Source organism: Schistocerca cancellata, chromosome 9, assembly GCF_023864275.1.
Source record: "Schistocerca cancellata isolate TAMUIC-IGC-003103 chromosome 9, iqSchCanc2.1, whole genome shotgun sequence".
Classification (NCBI taxonomy): Eukaryota; Metazoa; Arthropoda; class Insecta; order Orthoptera; family Acrididae; genus Schistocerca; species Schistocerca cancellata.
Window position 1 is genome coordinate 209,999,426 of NC_064634.1, and position 25,032 is coordinate 210,024,457.

Here is a 25,032-nt window from a genome sequence, read left to right on the forward strand (position 1 = left end):
AGAAATGATAAGTTCACAAAGGTACATGTATCATATTGGAACAACCGAAATAAAATGTTCAAACGTAACTACGTTCTGTATTTTAATTTAAAAAAAAACCTACCTGTTACCAACTGTTCGTCTAAAATTGTGTGTGATATGTTTGTGACTATTTCAGTGCCATCTATCACAAAACGAAAAAGTGTTTCAACTAAAACATTCATATTTATTTACGTACTACACGAATATGTAATAAAAAGTGGGGGTTCTTATTTTAAAAAACGCAGTTGATAGCCGTTTGAACTATGGCAGCGCCATCTAGCGGGCCAACCATATTGCCATCTGGTTTCCCCCTTCAAGCTAGACAAGTTTCGTTCTTTGTAGTTTTTTCGTTTGACTCTTATTTCGTGAGATATTTGGCCGGGCCACAATCAATGGACCACCCTGTATATACTACTCGGTCCTCAGCTTTGATGTTACATCTGTCGAAAAACGTGTTTTTGTTAGTGCTGAATACTTTAGTTTGTTTTTTGGTTTGTCTCAGTCCATATTCTAGCCTATTAATTCCATTCAAGAGGTTCTGCAGTTCCACTTCACTTTCGCAGAAGATACAAATGTGTTACCGAATCTTATAATTGACATCCGTTCGCCCTGAATTTTAATTTCACTTGTTAATCTTCCATTTATTTCCTTCCTTGATCCTTCGATATACAGGTTGAAAAGTCGAGGAAGGGGACAGTGTCCCCAACTTGTCCCCTTTTTTATCACGAGCACGTATTTCCAGCTCATCCGTTCTTGGTTCTTCTACATATTGTACCCTTCGTTTTCTGTTGTCCCAATTTTTCTGTTTCAAATCAGTGTTCGCTAGAAAGTAACGCCTCAGAATTTTTTATCTGAAAACTCTTAAAGCTTTTGAACTAAAACAAACGTTATTAACATTCTACATAATGTGACTCTTCAGGTTTTCCCGGCGGATATGTTGTAAATAGTCTTCACGGGTGTGCCGCCGGATGACGTTGTGCAAATCCCACAATATTTCCTCGGAGCAACTGTCAGACATCATCAGGTGGTTGAACCACGCTGGTGGCTGACGTACCTGGCCACTAGCGAGGTTCAACCACCTGATGACGTCGGACAGTTGCTCCGAGGAAATATTGTGGGATTTGCACAACGTCATCCGGCGGCACACCCGTAAAGACTATTTACAACATTCTACATGTTTTTCTTCAAGCCTACGTATTTGCAGCCCTCAGGTGCTACAGAGCTCAGAATTGTAGCGTGTAATACGGTTGTGTATAACGTTACTATTTCGGTGCTTGAGAAACAGCGTGCTTAATCGAGTTGCGAATTAGAGGAGTACATTCACACATGGAGCATCCTCTGCTTCACAGCATGAAACTGCTTGATAACACACGAGCGCTGCGACGTCTGCAGCAACCCGGCGCCTTGGATTCACTGTCTTCGAACATCCTCCCGACCTGGATCCATACAATTTTCATCTGTTTCCGAAACTTAAAGAACACGCTCGAGGACTTCAATACGATAGTGATGAAGCGGTACAAGCTGAGGTGACGTCGTGGTTTCGTCAACAAAGTCAAACGGCGGTATCAACAAACTGGTAACCGTTGGGAGTAATGTGTTCGTCGCCAGGGTGACTACGTTGAAAAGCAAATAAGTAGACGTGAAGAGTGAAGACGTAGAAAGTTAGTAAGGTTTGTTTTAGTTAAGAATCTTTAAGAGGTTTCACATAAAAAACTTGGAGGTATTAATTTTCAGCAGGCCCTCGTACACTCCTGGAAATGGAAAAAAGAACACATTGACACCGGTGTGTCAGACCCACCATACTTGCTCCGGACACTGCGAGAGGGCTGTACAAGCAATGATCACACGCACGGCACAGCGGACACACCAGGAACCGCGGTGTTGGCCGTCGAATGGCGCTAGCTGCGCAGCATTTGTGCACCGCCGCCGTCAGTGTCAGCCAGTTTGCCGTGGCATACGGAGCTCCATCGCAGTCTTTAACACTGGTAGCATGCCGCGACAGCGTGGACGTGAACCGTATGTGCAGTTGACGGACTTTGAGCGAGGGCGTATAGTGGGCATGTGGGAGGCCGGGTGGACGTACCGCCGAATTGCTCAACACGTGGGGCGTGAGGTCTCCACAGTACATCGATGTTGTCGCCAGTGGTCGGCGGAAGGTGCACGTGCCCGTCGACCTGGGACCGGACCGCAGCGACGCACGGATGCACGCCAAGACCGTAGGATCCTACGCATTGCCGTAGGGGACCGCACCGCCACTTCCCAGCAAATTAGGGACACTGTTGCTCCTGGGGTATCGGCGACGACCATTCGTAACCGTCTCCATGAAGCTGGGCTACGGTCCCGCACACCGTTAGGCCGTCTTTCGCTCACGCCCCAACATCGTGCAGCCCGCCTCCAGCGGTGTCGCGACAGGCGTGAATGGAGGGACGAATAGAGACGTGTCGTCTTCAGCGATGAGAGTCGCTTCTGCCTTGGTGCCTATGATGGTCGTATGCGTGTTTGGCGCCGTGCAGGTGAGCGCCACAATCAGGACTGCATACGACCGAGGCACACAGGGCCAACACCCGGCATCATGGTGTGGGGAGCGATCTCCTACACTGGCCGTACACCACTGGTGATCGTCGAGGGGACACTGAATAGTGCACGGTACATCCAAACCGTCATCGAACCCATCGTTCTACCATTCCTAGACCGGCAAGGGAACTTGCTGTTCCAACAGGACAATGCACGTCCGCATGTATCCCGTGCCACCCAACGTGCTCTAGAAGGTGTAAGTCAACTACCCTGGCCAGCAAGATCTCCGGATCTGTCCCCCATTGAGCATGTTTGCTACTGGATGAAGCGTCGTCTCACGCGGTCTGCACGTCCAGCACGAACGCTGGTCCAACTGAGGCGCCAGGTGGAAATGGCATGGCAAGCCGTTCCACAAGACTACATCCAGCATCTCTACGATCGTCTCCATGGGAGAATAGCAGCCTGCATTGCTGCGAAAGGTGGATATACACTGTACTAGTGCCGACATTGTGCATGCTCTGTTGCCTGTGTCTATGTGCCTGTGGTTCTGTCAGTGTGATCATGTGATGTATCTGACCCCAAGAATGTGTCAATAAAGTTTCCCCTTCCTGGGACAATGAATTCACGGTGTTCTTATTTCAATTTCCAGGAGTGTATATTATTGATGTTATTTTTTCTGTTTCTAATCACTGGAAGGTGTCTTGATGGATCAATGCATTGTGCCATACACCGCCCCAAAATGTTTAGATGTATACAGACCTTTATTTTTTTACTAACAAATTTGTTAACAATTTTCTATTAACCAGCAGTCGCTAATGCTTGCATCCCTTCTGTTCCAGGTGCCGCTCCCGGGAGTAGATGTCATGGAGAAGCTACCTAAGCCCTGAATGACGGACCAGAGACCTCCAAATGCCCAGCCTCTGTTCAAAGACGCTGACGACTCTGACGACTGGCGTTCAACTCGTGCCACTTTGAAGCATATAACCCATACAATATAAGGAAATTAATAAAAATTGTCTGATATTATTCATTTTTGTGCCTCTCAATGTTCACCACTGTTCATATCATTAATCAATAAATGAAAGTTTCTTCTGCATCTTGTTCACACGTAGGAGCATCCATCCTTTTTTTGGATGCTGAATTCAAAGATGCAGCGGAAATTTCTCGACCACGTCATATATCTGAGTCGGAGATTAGGAGAGTATATTCCTAAGGCGTGACGGGCTGGGTTTATTTGATAGACACGGTTGATATGAACTTTTTTTTATTGAAATTGCCCCAGAAGATTACGACGTACGTCGGTGCTTCTGGTGCATCTTCTTCCTAGCAGCGATGGTGTAACAGCGCCATACGACGTCAGCTGTAATAGACTCTCGCGGAAAGGACCAGCAGTCTATTCTGAAACAGAGATCTGTATAAAGCGCGGTCCATTAACTGGTAACGCCGGCAACAGCTTATTTTCTGGTGCCGTCCGTAGAAGGCAGGAGGCAGGCTAAAAATCATCTATCGTCGACTTTGTGACTTACAAACTCTCGATTATTTGACGATGATTCTCTCTTCAGCTTCTTCTTCAAAATTCTAAACTGATTCACATATTTGAATTTCTGGACTCTAAGAACAAATTTATCACTTTAAAATGAATTCCAAGACTAAAAAAATAGTTTCGTTAAGCTTTCACGGCCGGTATTGTCTTCACATAAAACTTCCGGGCTGATAGGCCGTGGTTGAAGTTCGTTAGTTTAAAAAGATACTCTGTGGCTTTAAGCAGTATAATAACAAGCTCTCCAAATGATTTTAATTACCTGGAATTTCTTAGGCCTTGAAACTTGACAAGCAAACAGATTGGTCACAATTTAAACGTTATTTATGTGTATGCTAGCTTAGTGCCTACTACTCCGTTCACGTAGACTGTACGGTCTATACATGTCTTTTTGTTTTTGTCCACCGAATTTTTATGTTGTTCACAAATTACAACGTCTTCTAAGCTATTCACGTTAATTAGGGGCATAGAAACATCGACTTATCCGAATGTACACTACTGGCCATTAAAATTGCTACACCAGGAAGATGACGTGTTACAAACGCGAAATTTAACCGACAGGAAGAAGATGCTGTGATATGCAAATGATTAGCTTTTCAGAGCATTTACACAAGGTTGGCGCCAGTGGCGACACCTACAACGTGCTGACGTGAGGAATGTTTTCAAATGATTTCTCATACACAAACAGCAGCTGACCGGCGTTGCCTGGTGAAACGTTGATGTGATGCCTCGTGTAAGGAGGAGAAATGCGTACCATCACGTTTCCGACTTTGATAAAGGTCGGATTGTAGCCTATCGCGATTGCGGTTTATCGTATCGTGACATATCTGCTCGCATTGGTCGAGATCCAATGGCTGTTAGCAGAATATGGAATCGGTGGGTTCTGGTGGGTAATACTGAACGCCGTGCTGGATCCCAGCGGCCTCGTGTCACTAGCAGTAGAGATGACAGGCATCCTATCAGCATGGCCGTAACAGATCGTGCGTCACGTCTCGATCCCTGAGTCAACAGATGGGGACGTTTGCAAGACACCAACCATCTGCACGAACAGTTCGGCGACGTTTGCAGCAGCAGGGACTATCAGCACGGAGACCATTGCTGCGGTTACCCATGACGCTGCATGACAGACAGGAGCGCTTGCGATGGTGCACTCAACGACGAACCTGGGTGCACGAATGGCAAAAAGTCATTTTTTCGGATGTATCCAGGTTCTGTTTACAGCATCATGATGGTCGCATCCGTGGTTGGCGACATCGCGGTGAACGCAGATTGGAAGCGTGTATTCGTCATCGCCATGCTAGCGTATCACCCGGCTTGATGGTATGGGGTGCCATTGGTTACACGTCTCGGTCACCTCTTGTTCGCATTGATGGCACTTTAAACCGTGGACGTTACATTTCAGATGTTTTACGACCCTTGGCTCTACCTTTCATTCGATCCCTGCGAAACCCTACATTTCAGCAGGATAATGCACGACCGCATGTCGCAGGACGTGTAAGGGCCTTTTTGGATACAGAAAATGTTCGATCAGCAGGATAATGCACGACCGCATGTTGCAGGTCCTGTACGGGCCTTTCTGGACACAGAAAATGCTCGACCGCTGCCCTGCCAGCACGTTCTCCAGATCTCTCACCAACTGAAAACGTCTGGTCAATGGTGGCCGAACAACTGGCTCGTCACAATACGGCAGTCACTACTCTCGATGAACTGTGGTATCGTGTGGCATGGGCAGCTGAATCTGTACACGCCATCCAAGCTCTGTTTGACTCAATGCCCAAGAGTATCAACGCCGTTATTACGGCCAGAGGTGGTTGTTCTGGGTACTGACTTCTCAGGATCTATGGACCCAAATTGCGTGAAAATTTAATCACATGTCAGTTCTAGTATAATATATTTGTCCAATGAATACCCGTTTATCATCTGCATTTCTTCTTGGTGTAGCTATTTTAATGGCCAGTTATGCATTTGTGACCAAAAAACGATTCTGGTAGCTATAGTTCATGGCTTTCTTTAGCCATGTCTTTTGCGTTCTCCTGGTGATATTTCCATAGAAAATTTCGTCCCCTTACATGTATTTCTTTCTATGTAACCCAGATGTGAAATACTGGTTTACAGAGACGTGGTTTTAAATTTTTTTTGAGTATGAAAAAATATTTACTTAAAAATTTTCATTCTCTGTTTCGTTGTCCTAGGGGTTGATCACCAACAACAATGAAACACGTATTTTTTGTTTGTAACACAGAAACCAAATACAAATGTTCAAAGAATTAGCGTCGAAAACCCTTTCATAATGAAATACTTTCAGAAAACTTTCTTCCACTATTTCACCCCCTTAGGGATTTGAATTTCCAAAAATAGTCAAACACATTATTGTTTTTATTTCCAACCTAGAATTCAAATATCAATTTTACGGATGTAGTTTTATAAATCCTTTAGTAATAATGATCTATTTTCAAAAACATTTTCACCCACTATCTACTCCCTTAGTGTTGAACTTCCAAAACTGCTGAAACATACATTTTCCTATTTCCCCCTTAGGGAACAGATACCAATTTTCGTAGTTCAAGCTTCAAAATTGCCTTAATAACGACATATATGCAAAAGCCCTTTTATACCCAATTTCATTCTCTTAGGGGTGGAATTGCGAACGATTCCTTCGTAGACGATGTCTACAATATAAGATCCGCACCCTCTCCAAATTTAAATTTCCGATCGTTAGCGGCTGATCGACTATAAGTCAGTGTATCAGTGTGACGCCATTTCACTCCCCCCTGCTGAAACATACGTTTTCCTATTTCCCCCTGAGGAAACAAATACCAGTTTTCGTAGTTCAAGCTTCAAAATTCCCTTAATAACGACATATATGCAAAAACCGTTTTATACCCAATTTCATCCTCTTAGGGGTGGAATTGCGAACGATTCCTTCGTAGACGTTGTCTACAATATAAGATCCACACCCTCTCCAAATTTAAATTTCCTATCCCTAGCGGCTGATCGACTATAAGTCAGTGAATCAGTGTGACGCCATTTCACTCCCCCCTCTCCGCCGGGGGAGCTTAATTACCAAAAACAATAAAACACGTATTTATTTCACCTCCAACCGAGAAGCCAAATACCACGTATAAGAGATTTGGATTTAAAGTATTTTCACAGTGACCCTCTCTTACACCCTAAGCGCTGAACTTCCAAAAAAGTGAAATGCGTATTTTTTATTTCTAACAGGAAGCCAAAAACAAATTTTCATAGATTTTTCATCGAAAATGCTCGCATAATGAAGTTTCTCCTCAAAAGCTTTCATCCCCTATTTCAACCCCATAGGGCTTGAATTTCCAAAAAAAGGTGAACACGTATTTTTTATATATATTTCTGTCCGACAAGCCAAACTGAAATTGTCATAGACTTCTCTGAAAAACGCTTCCATTATGAAATAGTTCATAACACATATCATCTCTCATTTCACGTCCTTAACGGTTTAGTTTCCACACATGTATTTTTTTATTTGTAACTGAGAAGTCAAATACCAATTTTCCTATATGTAAGCTTCAAAAATACTCCAGTAGTTCATTGATAACGATTTATTTCAGAAAATCTTTATTCCACCCCCTTAGGGGTGGAATTTCGAAATGTTCCATCCTAAACGACGCTTACAGTGTGAGTTCAAGAATCTTTGCAAATTTGAAGTTTCTATCCTTAGCGTTATGGGCTGCGCGATGATCTGTATGTACATCTACATGTTATTTGCTTGAATTGTTGTGTAAAATTCCCAGAACGTAGCATCCTCTAGGCACCCTACACGCGATGAGTGGGCAAGACCCCACAGTATCCATCTACTTCCGGCTAGAATACATGACAAGGAAGTCAACGAAAGCAGTTTACGAAGGCACTTGCATGGCTCTTAGCACTATCGGACTTAACATCTGAGGTCATCAGTCCCCTAGAACTTAGAACTACTTAAACCTAACTAACCTAAGGGCATCACACAAATCCATGCCCGAGGCAGGAGTCGAACCTGCGACCGGAACGGTCGCGCGGTTCGAGACTGAAGGGCCTAGAACAGCTCGGCCACAGCGGCCGTGAACTTTTGGTATCAGTTCTACGAGGAATCCGTACATATTACATGAATTGATGTGCATATGCACGTATGTATATGTGTTGCACATCTCCTTCTAAATCACTGAATCAATTTTAACCAAACCTTGTACACATATCGCTTACTGCGCGGAATGACTCACTGTGGTTGTAAGACCCACGTGCTTATCAAAGGGGCTGGGCTGAGGGTGAAAACCAAGTGATGCCCACGACGCACGAAATCCGAAAATTCATTCACCCATTATTTTCGAATAACAGACAATAGTGGCTTGCTACAAACTTTACGTATAGTTTCAAACCTTTATGAAACTGTATTCGCGACGAATTTTGCTGTCAGTATCTACGTACAACACTGAATAGACCTATCAAATTTGAATTTGATATTACTATCCTGCGAAAGCGATCTCGATTAAATTTGGTAAGGTGGTAGCTTGAGCCATGAGAATGACCACAGACTACTGTAGAGACTGTGCAGCACAAGATACTTATTGATTTGAAGAATGTTACGCGAATTAGGGAAAAATATTTACTATTCGAAAAAGCTATTTACGCTTCAACATTTGAACTTCATCATATTTGTGAAAATGTTTTTCGTGATTCGTATGCGTAAAGTATATAGTGATTGTATCTTCAGTGTATTTAATCCGTACTGCAATACTGTTTGTTGCATAACGTTCACGTTGTATAACACATGGCTACTATATGAGCACTATACAGTATTTGAAAACTATAGCATTTTTTGACTCGCGAAAAACTGTACATGTAAATTCAGACCTTTAAGAAAATTTTTCCCGTTGACAGCTTCTACAAAATGTTGAAAGGGAAAAAACTTATTGCTCACTACATTTTCGCTGTTACTGCAGCAAAACTGTCGCATCGGGCACGACATTTTAATTTATTACTTATTTACCACCAAGTGTATTCACAACACATTTTGGAGACAGTGTTCACATATAACACTGAGTATACGAATACGTGCAAAATCATCATATCATTGTGTGACGCACTGTTGAGGAGACATGACGTCATAAACACTGAGTTGCTTGAAAAATTGCCGCGTTGTGCGTGATGTTTGTTTGATACTAACTCTATTCGCAACACATTTGTCACGCGGTATCCGCATACGCCGCTAAATGTGCCGATAAAATTACATCAGTGCACGGCACAGAGAGAGGCAAAGGAGGAGGTTGGTTAACAAAACTAAAATCAATACGCAACCAGGCAACGCTGGGTACTCAGATAACAAGTAGGATAAAAAGGAACTTACACCGTTCTAGCAGAATCATTAGTAAATGCTAAATAATTATCCTTTGATTTTTTCGTCACCGGAATGCATTAAGAAAGAAGAAAATGCGAACACTGAGAGCAAGCTAATTCTACTAAATATTTTATGTAAAATGTCAAGATATCCATCCACCTTTCGTAGATGAGTTTGATAATAGCTGAAAAGTTAATATTAACTGGTTGTGGTCAGTGCTTGCGGAGCATCACAGGTCACTGCTGTAGTGTTCTATTATCCACTGCGGATAACGTATTTACTGTTCGTGCCAAGTAAGATTGGTTGGTTGGTTGGTTTGGGGGAAGGGGACCAAACAACTAGGTCATCGGTTCCATCGGATTAGGGAAGGGTGGGGAATGAAAACGGCAGTGCTCTTTTAAAGCAACCATCCAGGCATTTGCCTGAAGCGATTTAGGGAAATCACAGTAAACCCAAATCAGAGTGGCTGGACGCGGATATTAACCGTCGCCCTCCCGAAGGCGCAGGTTAGGGAAAGCATGAGCCATCTATGCTAGTGTAGATTACAGACAGTGGTTGGCACGACGGAAAGAGTACAAAAGAGTAATACAAAGGTCGTAGGATGGAGTCCTCATAACGAAACTTATTTTATTTTGAATTTTTATATCCCTTACACAGAAAATGAACGTGAATAATACTGGGTAAATTACTTTTATTGATATTTAAATCGACGGAAAAAAATTGTAACCAAAAATAATCCATGTAGAGTAATGAAAATTCGGGAATACATTCGTATAGATAACATATTTAAGTGATTAACATTCCGAGATCAAAGGTTGATGTAAGTGCGAGATAGGCGATTGGAAGTGTGATATACTGCTACATTAATAACCGTCAGAATATTGAATGTAAGCCGGCTGCCGTGGCCGAGCGGCTCTAGGCGCTTCAGTCCGGAACCGCGCGACTGCTACGGTCGCAGGTTCGAATCCTGCCTCGGGCATTGAAGTGTGTGATGTTCTTAGGTTAGTTAGGTTTAAGTAGTTCTAAGTTCTAGGGGACTGATGACGTCCGATGTTAAGTCCCATAGTGCTCAGAGCCATTTTTTTATTGAATGTAAGCACAGAAATGTGCATGCACTGTGCTGTACAGGTGCCGGATGTCAGTTTATGGGAATGGAGTCCCACGCCTTTTGCACATGGTCGGTAAATACAGGGATGGTTAATGCTGTTTGTGGCTGACGCTAGAGTTGTCGTCCAATGATGCCCCAAATGTGCTCGACAGGAAACCGATCAGCTAATTGAGCAGGCCAAGGCAACATGTCGACATTCTTCAGAGCATGCTAAATTACAAAAGCAGTATATGGGCGTGCGTTATCCCGTTGAAATGCATCCTTCCGGAATGTTGTTCCTGAATGGTATCGCAACAGGTCGATTCACCAGACTGACGCACAAATTTGCAGTCAGTGTGCGTAGGATAACGACGAGAGTGTTCCTGCTGTCATACGAAATCGCGCCCCAGACCACAACTACAGATGTAGGTCCAGTCTGTCTAGCACAGGGACAGTCTGGTTGCAGGTCCCCAACTGACCTCCTTCTAATTATCACACGGCCATCACTGGCTCCGAGGCAGAACCAGCTTTCATCACAAAAGACAACAGACCTGCACCTTGCCCTCCAATCATCTCTCGCTTGACAACACTAGAGTCGCGAATGGCGGTGGGTTGGAGTCAGTGGAGTGAATGCTACGGGGCGCCTTGGTCGGAGGTGTACTTGAAGAGTAGTGCCAACTGCTGCTGAGATTGCTGCTATAGATGAAGTACGATGCGCCAGAGTCACACCACAAACACGACGATCTGTCGGTGATGCTATGTGGCTGTCCGGAGTCCGGTTATCTTCCGACCGTACAATCTCGTGAAAATCGCTGCTAGCAATCATGCCTAGGTTTTCTGCAGTATCGCAGAAGGAACATGCAGCTTCTCGTAGCCCTGTTATACGATCTCGTTGAAACTAAGTGAGGTGTTGATAACGGCGTGTTTGTCACCATCAACACCCTTTGTTCTATCCCAAAGGCAACTAAAGCTCACGACCATGACAGCGCGTATTTAAAGCAAACCTGATTTGCATCCTCAAAGTGGCACTGGTAGCAGCTCTCTTATGCTTCTGCCACGAAATCTGAACAGACATCGTCTTTCATATATAGAAACACGCGTACCAGCTTTCGTTTATGTAGCACCACTCCTTCTTGGTGTTCTGATATTTTTTGTCAATATAGTTATAATACGTAAAACAGAAAGGCAAAGGAAAATTTTAGATTGCAAATAAATTACAATCATTTCCCGAAAAATTGTTTACAATTTCAAATTTTCTTTGCCTTTCCTTTCCATACCTTTAAGAAAATATCAATAAACAGAATATATTGAAAATTATGTAAATTTATCCATATTATGAGTAACGAAAAAAGTTAAAACAAAGAAGTTTCTGGATGGACTCGAACAAACGATCTTGGGAAGACCGTTCTCTACTCTTTCCACTGCGCCACCAGTTGTATGAAAACTAACCGAGCATCAGTAGTTGCCACAACCGACCCACGCCAAAAATTTTATTTTCTTCTAAAACCTCGTCCATCTGGATCTACTATTGACTTTCATTTTTGGCCAAGCTCTGCATACACCATAAAAATGCACGGAATCGGTGATGCCGGCCGCGGTGGTCTAGCGGTTCTAGGCGCTCAGTCCGGAACCGCGCGACTGCTATGGTCGCAGGTTCGAATCCTGCCTCGGGCATGGATGTGTGTGATGTCCTTAGGTTAGTTAGGTTTAAGTAGTTCTAAGTTCTAGGGGACTGATGACCACAGATGCTAAATCTCATAGTGCTCAGGGCCATTTGAACCATTTTTTTTTTTGAATCGGTGATCGTAAGTAGGCTCGGTCTGGTTCAAATTGCTCTGAGCACTATGGGACTTAACATCTTAGGTCATCAGTCCCCTAGAACTTAGAACTACTGAATCCTAACTAACCTAAGGACATCACACAACACCCAGCCATCACGAGGCAGAGAAAATCCCTGACCCCGTCGAGGCTCGGTCTCTTCGTTAGTTTGAAATATATTGTGTAATTATAAGAAAGTATTTTTGTGCAGAATAATATTCAGTAATTTTTAAAGGAATACACTACTCAACTTGCACACCGCTTTCATGGACACTCTGGCGTCGTTACCATCTGTATGCTGATGAACATCTAGTACGGGAATGTTAATCTTTTCTTCCACGTATTGGACTCTGTGTAAAGAAATATCTGTACCTCCTTGTTACCAAGCTTCTGGTTCAGGAGAGTGAAAGTGAATACAGTGGGAGCCGTGTAGCAGTATTTCCTGAATGGAGAACCTCGTTCAGAGCGCAGAGCAAAGCAAACACCGACGACTGCATTGCCGGCTGATGAAACACCGCTCGAACCTTGACCAGCGATCTTCACTGGCAGGGGTAGTTTGTCGCTGCCACAAGAAGGCGTCTGACGAAATAACTAGCGCGACTGGCTCAATTCACGGAGCTGCTGCTTTCATGCTGCAGCACGTCACAACGAAATAGAACACCCAACATCTCGCAGTACCGCTACTACTTAGACTTTGCGTCACTCTTAGCGTCAGTAATTATAGGTGCTTCCAGCTGTTAAAGTGCTGACGAAGGTTCTCTATATTTACCTCTATACTTCGCGCCCCCTGCCATTACCTTCAAAGACTACAAGGACCTGAAGGAAGAAAATAATCCAACGAAAATATAATTAAAAATTGTTCCCCCCGCTCTCCCTCATCCCTCTCACGAGGGGCTTATACCAAGTAACACCAGATTCAGCCTTGATAACGGCGTTCATTTGCCAACGAAGATAAAGGACAAGCTTCTACCGGTATTTATTTATTATTATATCATTGATTACAATCTCGTCACCTAGAATCTCTCTCGCTGGTCGAATTTCCACATACATAGCTACATGAAGCTGTATACAACTGTGGTTAAATATGAGCTTCCTTATTTGAATTAGTAGCAGGGCGACATATGGGTGGATGGACTGGGTTGATTACATGTTATCCCGCACATCATTTATTAAAAAAAACTATTTCACACAATGAAACTTCCTGGCAGATTAAAACTGTGTGCCCGACCGAGACTCGAACTCGGGACCTTTGCCTTTCGCGGGCAAGTGCTCTACCAACTGAGCTACCGAAGCACGACTCACGTCCGGTACTCACAGCTTTACTTCTGCCAGTACCTCGTCTCCTACCTTCCAAACTTTACAGAAGCTCTCCTGCGAAACTTGCAGAACTAGCACTCCTGAAAGAAAGGATATTGCGGAGACATGGCTTAGCCACAGCCTGGGGGATGTTTCCAGAATGAGATTTTCACTCTGCAGCGGAGTGTGCGCTGATATGAAACTTCCTGGCAGATTAAAACTGTGTGCCCGACCGAGACTCGAACTCGGGACCTTTGCCTTTCGCGGGCAAGTGCTCTTCGCAGGAGAGCTTCTGTAAAGTTTGGAAGGTAGGAGACGAGGTACTGGCAGAAGTAAAGCTGTGAGTACGGGACGTGAGTCGTGCTTCGGTAGCTCAGTTGGTAGAGCACTTGCCCGCGAAAGACAAAGGTCCCGAGTTCGAGTCTCGGTCGGGCACACAGTTTTAATCTGCCAGGAAGTTTCATATCAGCGCACACTCCGCTGCAGAGTGAAAATCTCATTCTGGTATTTCACACAATAATTATTAAGTGCCAAAGCCAATTAATTACAAACATGTAATTTCAGTTGTCATCACAAATTTAAAAAAAAGGAAAGCAATCAGATCATGCGTTACATGCAGTTTACTTGAAATTACAAATGTTAACGTACTAACATGCTTGTAATCAACTTGCAGGCTGCCTTCAGCAACTCTGTCCTGAGAAGAAAATTGCATTAAAAAGCTCCTCTGAAGTGCATTAATGTGAAAACCCTGAAAAAGTCCAAACAAACACTTTTTGCATCACGGACCACTGCGAGACGTGCAGGAAGAGAGTGCATGGAGTTCTGGAAGGTACAGATAGGGATGAGGAGCCATCGCGACTCTTGGCCTGCTGGATTAGGTTTCAAGGTTGATGATGCCTGGTGCGAACAGCCCGATCAACGTGGTCTCAGAGATCATCGATTGGGTTTAGATCCGGGGAGTCTGGTGGTCAGGGCAGTACGGTAGACTCGTCCTGGTGCTTCTCGAACCATAAACGCACACTGCGAGCTGAGTGACACTTTGCATTGTCCTGCTGGTAGATGCCATCATGTCGAGGAAAAACAAACTACTTGTAGGGGTGGACACGGTCCCCAAGAAAAGATGCATACTTGATCCATTGTGCCTTCCAGAATCACGAGATCATTTAGGGAATGCCACGAAAAATTCCCCAGACCCTAACGCTTTCTCCACCGGCCTGGACTCTTCGGACGATTGTTACAGGGCCGCACACGCCAATGATCATCCGTCCGATGGAGCATAAAGCGTGATTCATCTCAAAAAGCCCTCAGTGGACGTCTAGTCGCGGTGCTCGCGTGCAGGTTCCAGCCTTCGTCGCCGACGAATAGTAGTTAGCATGAGTGTGAGAACCAGGCGCCTGCTGTGAGGTCCATATACAGCAACATACGCTGAACGGTCTTTGAGGAGACGCTGTTAGTAGCCCCTTGGTCCATCTCGATTACCAGTTACTCACCAGTTGCACGTCTATTAGCACATACGTTTCTTCGCAGCCGTCGTTCACCCGTGACATCTATGGCCTCTGATGCACCACGATTGCCTCAGCGCCGTGTTTGGATAGCTCCTTTTTGCCACGCACCCTATACTTTAACCCCGGCGGCAAGCGAACAAATTACAAACCTTGCCGTTTCGGAAATGCTTCCATTCTTGGCCCGAAGGCGCATGATCATGCCCTTTTGAACATCAGATAAATTCCTTCGTCTGCGCATTACGACAACAGCTGCACTGCCTTTCCTGTCCCCCGCACACGCTTTATGTACCTTCCACACATAGTGCAACCATTTGCGATCTGTAAATGCTTATTTTTCGTCGACGTAGGCGGTAGTCACATTAATGTGACTGAACGGTATATATACCCTGCAATATCCCATATGTAGTAAATTCGAAATTATATTACAGTCGCTTCAGTATAAGACCTGAACAAAAGCTGTTGCTTTTGAAAAACGAAAACATTGCATATATATAACCGGTTTAAAATTCAGTGATGGACACAATTTTCTTACATAAAAACTGTGTTTGATACGACCTATACTTTGAGTACGCTGGACCTATTAAAGTTAATAGGACTATTTACTCACAAAAAAAGTGGGGGCAGGTTGGCCAGTTGGACGAAAGAGTCCCTATTTAAGTGGGCCATTGTGCCCCATCGCCATGTTGACATGTAGCTCGTTCACGAAAGCGTGTTAGATGGTTCAAGTGGCTCTGTGCACTATGGGTCTTAACAGCTGTGGTCATCAGTCCCCTAGAACTTAGAACTACTTAAACGTAACTAACCTAAGGACATCACACACATCCATACCCGAGGCAGGATTCGAACCTGCGACCGTAGCAGTCCCACGGTTCCGGACAGAGCGCCTAGAACCGCGAGACCACCGCGGCCGGCAAAGTGTGTTAGACTTTTATCGCCGTACATAGTGTCAAAATAATCCTCAATCTATGGATCATAGTACTTACGTGCGCAATAAGAGATTCTACTGAAGTACACAAAAAAAAAACTAAAAGCAAAAATTAGTTTCTGTAACAAGAAAATATATTATGTATGCCCTTTTTCGCCCGATGATCTAACTGCAGTCGTGCGTTTGTGGAAAGGCGACGGTATTGTTGTCTGTATTTAAATAGAAAAGATTTTTGATACCTTTGGCTAGCGGGAAATCGCTTACGGAGTTCAACAAGGCTCAAGCCCAGGTCCACTATTCTTTAGCATATATGTAAACGACCTACAGTTTACTACAGAGCAAACAGTACCAGTTTTTCCAGTGGATGACACTAATATAGTAATCAGTGCAAATGTATATACAACAACAGAAGAAAAGTTAAATAATGTTCTTAAAACTATTAATAATGTTCTTAAAACTAATACTGAATGGTTTACTGCGAATGGTCTCACCCTAAATTTCAAGAAGTATCAACATCTTCAGTATTGGACCTCTAAAGGGCAATACGTGGCAAAGAAGTAACTAGAACGAAACTTCAAAAAATACGTGTCCATAAAACAAGAAATGGAGTTCCTAGAACAACAAAAAAGTTAGTTCAGCAATAGTTGCATTTCGACTCATTGCAAATCTTGAGGAGAGCCAAATCAAGAAGCTGACATTTTCAGTTTTGTTATACAGTAATTTCGTATGGGATAATGTTCTGGGGTAACTCTACTTTATGAAAGAAAGTCTTCAGTGTACTAAAACGTGGTATAGAAATGGGTGCTGCTCATGTACGGTCATCTTTTAGACGTCTGTTTAAGGAGTTAGGCATTTTGACTACTGGTTCAGAGCTTGTTTATTCCCTCGTAGAACGTTTAAACAATCCATTACAGTTCAAAAGAAACAATGATGTAAACAATCACAATACCAGCAGAAAAAATGACACTCGTTACTCCGCATTAGGGTTGTCTTTAGCACAAAAAGGTGTGCACAATACTGCCACCAAAATTTTTGACCTCTTCCAAAATGAGGCGAAATGTTTGAGACACAGAAAAGTTAAATTTGAAAACAATTTGAAAAAGTTTCTCTTTAACAACTCTATCTGTTTTTGTAATGCGTAAAAGGTTGTGGATGGGAACAACTAACCGAAATCTGTAATTACTATTTTAAAAAGAATTCACTTTCATAAACGGTCAGCATGTAGCCATACTGTCATAAGAATGTATAATTTGAAAATTAAATGACTAGCTCCACATTGTTACGATTAACAGTACAGATGATACACGGAATACGAAACTAACCATCTGGACAGGAAGAAGCTGTTTTCTATGATGACTGAAACCTTTCTAGAACACATTACTGTACAGTCAGAAGCCTGTATGAAAATACAACAAAAATAAATTTGTTACACACTAGTCCGGGTTCTTACAACATATCAAGGTCTGAAGCAAGTTTTCAACTTTCGTCTTTATGTAAAAACTGTATCGATATTCCCAGTTTATGTAATTTAATTTTAACGTACCATCGACACTTGCTTAATCACAAGGTGCTCCACCAACTGAACCAAGGACGTAAGAAATATAATACGAGAAAATTAAAACTCATGAAAAAAGCAGTGGTTTTTAAAGAGAACATACAATTATAAAGTTGCTTTTCACGAGTGGTCGACTAATATTATACATGACTAGACCCACATCCCCAGTATTTTCCTGCCTTGTGCTAATATATCCATCTCTACGTAACTCTACATCCCTCGACATCTACATCTGTCTTAGTATGCTCCTACTTCTTTTCTCATCTACTGCTTCTTCTATTATCATATTAACGGCTCCTGGATGCCACACCAATGTGGCCCTTCTCATGATAAAGAGGTTTCTATATACTTCTATCCCACTTTTTTAATACTTTTTCATGTCGTACTTTATCTGTCCACTAAACTATTAACACTCATTTGTAGCATCACATTTCAAATACTTCCAGTTTTTTTCCCTCTGGATTTCCAGTGACATATTTTCCACTACCATACAATGAGATAATCCACACGTAAGCTTTCAGGAACTTCTTCTTCATTTCCATAACAATATCTGACCACAGCAGAGCTCTTTTATGAAAATAGCAGTCTTAGCTTGTGAAAACTTGCTTCTGATATCTACCATCACTTCATTACTGTAATATTCTTTCATTACTGTGTCGTTCCAAATTTTGGTATTAAATGTTATTCCACTTTCTATCACTCTTTATCACCTTCACCTTTTGGTCTGTTTGTCCTCAAGAGACGGAAATGAGTGTGTGGCATTGTTGGCCAGGAGACCCGATCCGGGGAAGTTCGGTCGCCAAGTGCAAGTCTTTTCAGTCGACGCCACATTGGGCGACATGCAGGCCGGTGATGAGGATGAAATGTGATGAGGACAACACAACACCCATGATATTTTCTGAAAATATTTCTTGCCCAAAGCCTCTGGTAACTGGACTTCGAGGTTTATGTTAATGATGTCTTTTGAGTTATTGAGGTTATATTTCCAAACTAACTATCATCCCCAAACACATATGTCTTTATATCTAACCGAGAAGTCAGACATCAATTTCCATAGATTTAGATTTTAAAAAAGTTTTACTACAGTGAAATATTTTCTTAAAAATTTTCAGCCCCCCTTTCCAAAAACACTGAAAAACGCATTTTTAATTTCTAGCCTAGAAGTCAAATAGCAATTTTCATACAGTAGAAGCAACTTTATACAATGCTTTAGTAGTTCTGTAGTAAAGATTTATTTTCAAAAAACTTTCACCCATTCTTTTACCATGTTAGTTGCTGAAATTCCAAAATTACTGAAACACGGTTTTCTTTAAGCAGATTGTATTCCGTGTTGACAATCAACAGCGGATATGATGTCCTAAAAAAAATTTACACGACTGTGAACACCTGACATGAGAAATTACTGACGTAGTTTTTATTTCTGACTGAGAAATCAAATACCGATTTCCGTAGTTCTAGCTTCAAAAGAGCCTTAACAGTGACATATTTTCAAAAAGCCTTTCATCACTTATTTCACCCCCTTAGGATTGGACTGTCGATCGATTCCTTCTTAAATGATGCCTACTGTGTAAGATCAGCACCCTCTACAAATTTCAAGTTTCTATCCTCAGCGGATATCGCTGGATATGACGTCTCGGTAAATAAGTCAGGACCTTAGGGGTTGAATTTGTACAAACAGTGAAACAAATATTTTTTGTTTCCAACCGAGAAGCCAAATACAAATATCTACAGATTTACATTCACAGTGCATTTGCATTCACAGTGAAATACGTTCATAAAAATTTTCACCCCCTATTTCACCTCCTTAGGGGTTTAATTTCGAAAAAGGCTGACACACATATTACTTTATTTGTTACCTAGAAACCAAATACCAAATACCAAATTTCGTAGTTAGGGTTCAAAATTGTCTTAATATCTTTATATTTGTTAAAAAAGAAGTTCTAATCCCAGTTACATCCTCTTATGAGTGGAATTTCGAAAAATTCTTTCTAAGTACGCCTGTGGTATAAGGTCAACACCATCTCGAAATCTGAGGTTTCTATCTTTAGCGCTTTTGCCTGGGCGATAATGAGTCAGTCAGGACATTGTCTCTTATATATAAACCCATCAAAAAACGTTCTGTATCTTCTCGGTTCCGAGAGTTCCGTAACCTGCGCTGAAAATTGGAATAGAGATCAGTATAAACATAATTTCTGCCCATTTTATTGCTCATGATAACCCCACATTGCATGTTATACCACCATACAGCGAGACCTTCACGGGTGGTGGTCCAGCTTGTTGTAACATTGGTACCTCTAATACCCAGTAGCATGTCCACTTGCATTAATGCATCCCTGTATTCGTCGTAGCATACTATCCACAAGTTCATCAAGGCACTGTTGATCCAGATTGTCCCACTCCTCAACGGCTATTCGGCGTAGATCCTTCAGAGTGGATCCTGTCGTCCATAAATAGCCGTTTTCAATCTATCCCAGGCATGTTCAATAAGGTTCATGTCTGGAGAACATGCTGGCCACTCTAGTCGAGCGATGTCGTTATCCTGAAGGAAGTCATTCACAGGATGTGCGCGATGGGGGTGCGAATTGTCGTCAATGAAGACGAATATGCTGCCGATATGGTTGCATTATCGGTCGGAGGATGGCATTCACGTAACGAACAGCCGTTACGGCGCCTTCCATGATCTCCAGCGGCGCACGTCGGCCCCACATAATGCCATCCTAAAACAGCACTCGTTGGACAGTGTGTCTAAGGCGTTCAGCCTGACCGGGTTGCCTCCAAACACGTCTCCGACGATTGTCTGGTTAAAGGTATATGCGACATATTGGTGAAGAGAACGTAATGCCAATCCTGAGCGGTCCATTAAGCATGTCCTTCATTAAGCACGTTGTTGGACCCATCTGCACCGCGCTGCATGGCGAAGTGGTTGCAGGGATGGACTGCGCCGTGGACGTCGGGAGTGAAGTTGCGCATCTTGCAGCCCATTGCGCACAGTTTGAGTCGTAACACGACGTCCTGTGGCAGCAAGAAAAGCATTATTCAACATGATGGCGTTACTGTCAGGGTTTCTCCGAGCCATAATTCGTAGGTAGCGGTCATCCATTGCAGTAGTACCCCTTGGGTGGCCTGAGGGAGGCATATCATCAACAGTTCCTGTCTCTCTGTATCTCCTCCATGTCCGAACAATGTCGCTTGGTTCACTCTGAGACGCCTGGACACTTCCCCTGTTGAGAGACCTTCCTGGCACAAAGTAACAATTCGGACGCGATCGAACCGCAGTATTGACCGTCTAGGCAGGGTTGAACTACAGACAACGCAAGCTGTGTACCTCCTTCCTGGTGGAATGACTGCAACTGATTGGCTGTCGTACCCATCCGTCTAGTTGGTGCTGCTCGTGCATGGTAGTTAACATCTTCGGGCGGGTTTAGTGACATCTCTGGACAGCCAAAGGGACTGTGTCTGTGATACAATATCCACAGTCAACGTCTGTCTTCAGACATTCTGGGAACCGGGGTGATGCAAAACATTTTTTGATGTATGTATATAGATTAAGCATGTGGTTCATTGCTGCCATCAGATTTCCTAAAAATTCCTTAAATTCTGCCATAAAGGCTGAGTCGTCTTCAACATTACTCTACGACGTAAGAGAACCAGGATATAACTTTCAATACATGTACGTATTATTCTGTACAATACGCGGGACACGAATCAATACGTTCAGAAAAGACGCGTTGCTGAAATGCCATAAGACAATCAAAGTGCCTAAATTACTGTACAGCGGTAAAAACTAGTCCCCTTCAAAAAAAGTAAGAAATGACATAAAATATAGAGGCAGCTGAAATGAAAGCGAATGATTTAACTATACTAGGCAGAAGACTGATAACACATGGGCTGCTCATGGTTTGATTTATAGCAAAATCAGCATTATAGACAGGAATGTGGAATTCATACGGATCAAATAGATGATAATATATTACCTACACAAGTATTAAAATATGAACGAAGGCGGTAGGAGAATGTTGGGAGACCACGTAAGAAGGCACGAGATGTCAAGAATATGCAAACGCACAATCCTTGAAGTGCATAAAACGAAAAAGTGAAGTTATCGTGACAATTAGAATCTACCGAAGCAGTCTATTGCACGAGAATGAGAAAATAAAAGAAAAACAGTAAAGAATAAGGAAAAAGAGGACTGATTTCAAATTATGTTCATACTTAGCTCAATCAAGAGACGTATCGTCTACCAACTTTAATTATGGAGTTGCAGTGTGGAACTTGAGATACTCAGTTACATTTTGGAACCTAAGATAATCCACAGAAAATTAAAAGGTAAAACCACTGTTATCTGTCTCTCTTTTGAGTCTCATACACAATGGAAGCGTGCTTGGTAGCACATGGGCGCTGTTTCTTTATCGGAGGGCTTTATGAGTCTTCAGACTGCTTGTGCGAAAGAGACAAGGATGAAGTCAGGACGTATATCTATATTTACGAGATTTAACGTGTCCTTCAGACACAGACTACGTGCTGTTTATCAACCGTGATTAAGGTTCCATAGATTTCTTAAACTGCTTCAGACAGATTTCAGGTCGTTTCCGTCAGTATAACCAATAAGGAATTCTTTCTTTTACTTGTCCACTTGGTGTAGTTGTATGCCTCTATCTACAATATAAGAAATTAGGGGCTATACTCAGTATTTGGAGAAATAGCAGCTACAAATAATTTGATATTTTCTGCATTTGTTGTACGCTGTAACAGAAAGCTGAACAACTATTTACCTATATTTACGAGATACGCAGATATTTGGTTGTACTTATGCCATAAACGCTTCTATTTACATCCTCCATTTTAGAAAACAGTCAGTATTCGGACTCGTGCATTTTGGATTTTCAATTCTGTATACGTACAGAACAGTGTGCTAACAAACACGTAGGCTAGATATTTCCGAAGCTGCAAGTGTTATTCATTACTTGACATTTAAGGAACCATTAAAATGTAAAATACATTTCATCAAACAAACAAAAATTATGAATAAATACACACGAACTGAACACAAAAAGTATTCGAACTGTCATAAAAAGATACGGAATAACCTGATTTCCCTGGCCCACTTGGGAACATTACCATAAATAAAAACAAAGAATTTCATATTTTGTGAGTTTCAGAATACAAATTACTAAACTTCGGTCGCATTCTAAACGACGACTTACCAGTCGCCATTACCTTTGAGCAACGGGAACTGCATTTGTCTTAGACAAACGCGCCCAGGTTGATGCTGTGCTTTTCGACTTCAGTAAGACGTTCTATACAGTTCAGCACTGTTGTTTAGTGAACCAAATACGACCTTCCCGAATTGCAGCGGGAATGGTTTCTCTTCTGCGTGACAAAGGACGTTCCTTTTCAGAGTCGAGTGTACGGTGCTGTCGCAGAGCACCACAGTGAAACCTCCTAGTTGTAAACATAGCATTCTCTTGCAACCGTTGTTGCAGTCGGAGGAAACTGGTGTGTGACGTCATACTTTGTTACAAGAGGGTCTGACAACGGCACCCCTTCTCAGTTTGTGTGCGTACTTTGAAGCGGTAGATTTGAGAGTGATCCCATCTTCAAACGTATTTTACAGCTAAACGGTACATTCGTGGACACCGGTTTCTCATCGAAACTTGTACTAATTCCTTTCTAATACGTTTTGAAGCCTGTTGTAGGAATTGTGAAATACCTTGTACAGTTACTCAGATACTGAAAGCAAAGTGTAACTACCTAACTCTACACACAATTATATTTCGGCTTTTTTCCGGTCATGACGAAAGACGAAATAAGAAAGTGCTTAAGCGGTGTAGATGGAACCACATATAAATAAAAAAAAATGCGAGACAGCGGCTATATTATGAGATATAGAAACGGGCACTCGGTACTGTCGTACTGACGTTCTACAGGTGAATTGCGTTGAGGTATTATTTTTCCGAGAGTTAAGACACTCCACCGCAGACATCGACATAACCTGCGATAGCACTGGTTAATGAATGTCTTTTTCATGATGCCATCTTGACAGAATTCAGCCGAATCCAACATACCGGATAAGCAAGTAACACTGCACCCAATCAAAGACAGCCTCGGTATCAATTACAAGAAACAGTCCTAACGGTTGAGTACCCGTACACTTGAGATAGAATTTAAACCCAACGCAGCAGGAGAACGAGAGAATTTTACTCAAGAATGTTGTCGCGAAAAGCCAATTTCCTTAGTAAATTAATGGCTCTTACTCTTCCGCAGATTCTTGAGGATGTTAAGTATATCTAGAAGTGGTATTCACTTATAGAACTGACACTAAGCATTCATGAACATCCTTGCCGACCCTAGATTACTTATCTCTTGAAGTGAATATGGCGGGTAAGAATGGAAAGGTACCGTACGATTTACAAAATATTTATTCACAGAGCACAAGAGTTAGCAAGATATTCATGTTAACTGTGTTCTATTTATTTTGGAAAAGATTGATCATAAAATTCTGAACAGCGGACTTCATTGGCGAAACTACTTAGGAGGACGACTTACAACGAAGTACAAGGATTACTGCAAGTTTTGGAAGCACCGGCAAAAATTTATATCTATCTATCTCTGGTAACGAGAGAAGTGGAACAGTGGTGGGACACTGGACTCCTATTCATGAGAGTGACAGTTCAGATCCCTACCCGACTATGTTAACAGTAATTTCGCCACCTTTATCAAGATGATTTTCGGGATGGTTGGCAGGAAAACTACGCGTCCGATTTTCTTTCCTATTTCCCCAATTCAAGTTCATGCTCCATGCCTAATAACTATGTCATCGACTGTACGTTGAACGCTAATCTCTATCCTTCGTAGGCGCTCTAGTCCTGTCTGCGTGGATACATCAGTGACCTACTGTTCCTTAACGTGCTTCTAACCACTTCTCGGTGGAATACATTTCACCAACCAGCGTAAGCGGGAAAATATTTCTGCGACAACAGAAGTGATGTTTGGGACGACTGTAATTTCACTTTCTGGCAACCGGTGTGAAAGTTACTTTACACTCCGCCGTGCTGTCACCGTAAGGGAAGAAAGTGATATTTTCCAGCCACATCGGCGACGGTGTGAGCCTGCGGTTACGTGAGCGTGCAGAATTGGACAACAACGACAGTGGCAGAACACCCCAGTTGCTACAATTCAGCCCTCGTGTCAAGAGCACGGCAAAAACCTGCTGCGCGCCTCCGTAGTCACCTTAACCAGCATCGTCCGTGAAAAGGTACTGTGTCACTACTGGACAAAAGAGTTGTTTCAAGCTATAAAAGTAAAACTGCATTTGTAGTTTCTCGATTCCAAAGAATATTGTTTTGCTCTCTTTATCCATCTGCTGCATTAAGAGGCAAATCTTTTACATATTCGCCTCCGTTTCAAACAGAAAAGGTGTAAAA